Source organism: Erythranthe guttata, chromosome 9, assembly GCF_056151865.1.
Source record: "Erythranthe guttata isolate IM_541 chromosome 9, IM_541, whole genome shotgun sequence".
Classification (NCBI taxonomy): domain Eukaryota; kingdom Viridiplantae; phylum Streptophyta; class Magnoliopsida; order Lamiales; family Phrymaceae; genus Erythranthe; species Erythranthe guttata.
Genome location: NC_142541.1, coordinates 1,675,001 through 1,677,110, shown reverse-complemented (window position 1 = coordinate 1,677,110; position 2,110 = coordinate 1,675,001). Strand labels below are relative to the sequence as shown.

Genomic DNA, 2,110 nt, shown 5'->3' with positions numbered 1-2,110 from the left:
GATCTTACGTTTCGTAGGAAATATTTATGATACTCAAGAAATCGTATCATTGACGACCAAGCTTCTTTAATTTGAAATGTACGTTCTGTGCAAATAGTATGATAAATTGATAATATAAATGTGTACACTATGCCATGCATGCTTACAATCATTCATTGAATTTAATTTTACTACTAATATATATATATATATATATATATATATATATATATATATATATATATATATATATATATATATATATATATATATATATATATATATATATATCACTACAAGAAAATGCACTTCTGGTGAGGAAAATATTCGTCACAATAGGTGCTTTTTTTGTCACTAAAACTTTTAGTAACGACGAATTTGTTACCTTTGTATTGTCCTCTAAAGCTCGACGCTAAAAGTTTTGGTGACAAGTTTTTTGTAATCGTTACCAATTCATTGGTAACTAAAGTTGGTTCGTTACAATATCGTAATCTATGGTAACAACGTGATCCTTACCAATACTATTTATGTCGTTACAAAAACAACATTCGTTACCAATAGTCAAATTTTGAATATTATTTGATATATATTTTTAGTAATAAAATTTGTCACAAATACTTATTATGACAAACTAGTCCTCGCAAATGCCCATAATTATTATATTATTTTAGCCTTATATAAATCATAATTTTGTCACAAATACTATGACAATAAGTAATAATAATAATAATAATTATTATTATTATGATATTTATATTTTCATATAGTTTTCGATAATGGCTTGTAAACCTGAAAAAAAGTTGTATAAATTGGCTCAAAAATCATATATACAATTAAAAAAAATATATCCCAACTAGCAAAAAAAAAAAATACATCTTTCAATAGAAAATATATAAGTTTCAAAAGTAAAATAAGATGACATGTAGCAATATATTTCAAAGTGTATGGCTAATATGATCAAAATTCAAGCTAAGTTCTAAAACTTCATACCGCACTGTCTATCGTATTTACTCCAATAACCTGTAAATACAAGATGGTTTAATGTTGTTAAATCATCAAGACACATGAACAATTTTAAGAATAAACGCTATACATAGAACAAAATAAAATTTAGGAAAATATGTATATTATCATGAGATCATATAATTGAATGTCAATATTTACTTACATTATAATCAACTCCTTCGTCTCTTCTCGTACACCTTGTATTTCTTCACATCAACTCCGTTTTATATATATGTTCTGTAATGAATGCTAATAGAAATAATAAGTAACCGCAGATGAACAAGATTTGCACATTATTCTATATCTCAAGAAGCATAATCACCCAACAAACACATAACAATGTTGATCCATTTAAATTTCCAAGACTATTCCGTTGGAATTCAAGTTTAATATTATATCCTTTTTGAGTCCTTGCAAAGACGAAAACAATGAAAAGAGTTGTAAAATTCCAAGTTACTGACCTCTTGTTATTTTTCAGTGATGATGACCCTACTTAGTCATTGTCCTCAGCCCGAAGTTGTATATAATCTCAATCTGCAGTAACCACACAATTAGTGTTACAAGTTGTGAAATGGCAGAGAAATGCTTAAAGGCTAATCAATTGAGAGACAATGTTGTAATAGCATAATAGAAGAACTTCCTTTTCTATTAGCAATTGATTTGAAATATAAATGCAAACAAAAAGACGAACGAAAGCTCAAACTCGTGCAAAACTTTACAATCAACTAATACAGAATCCATGCAATAGATAAAATAGGCTCCAGGGAAAGGAATATAAATACAGAATTATGCAAAGATTCATTTTCGTTACTCTTGCACGTATAATGGACGGCATATGAAAGCCTACATGAGAGTAAAACTTTATACTGTTAAGAGTAAAATGCCAAGTAAAACATACAAAACCCAGATTGCCCTTATGATGGAAAACAGAATGTAGTACTGTAATACAAAGAACTAACCAATTCTATTTTTATCCCATAAATAACTGTAAAGAGAAAAACACAAACACATTTAAGGTGCAACGGAAGATACCATTAAAGAACGAACCAATTCACACAAATTTTAACATGCCGTTGCCCCGCCAAGTTCCTGGATTATAAATAACAGAATTCCAAAATGAAACACG

General features: G+C 28.1%; 1 long non-coding RNA gene across 2 annotated transcripts in view; it reads right to left on the bottom strand.

Annotated features, from left to right (window-relative positions):
• Positions 1-763: 763 nt before the first annotated feature.
• LOC148767841 (uncharacterized) overlaps positions 764-2,110 on the bottom strand; it is a 2,091-nt gene continuing 744 nt past the window's right edge. For both annotated transcript variants that reach the window (XR_016033616.1, XR_016033615.1), the window contains exons 3-5: positions 1,446-1,518; positions 1,148-1,221; positions 764-999 (exon numbers count right to left, since the gene is read on the bottom strand). This is a non-coding gene — a long non-coding RNA (uncharacterized LOC148767841). The remainder of the gene's footprint in view (positions 1,000-1,147; positions 1,222-1,445; positions 1,519-2,110) is intronic.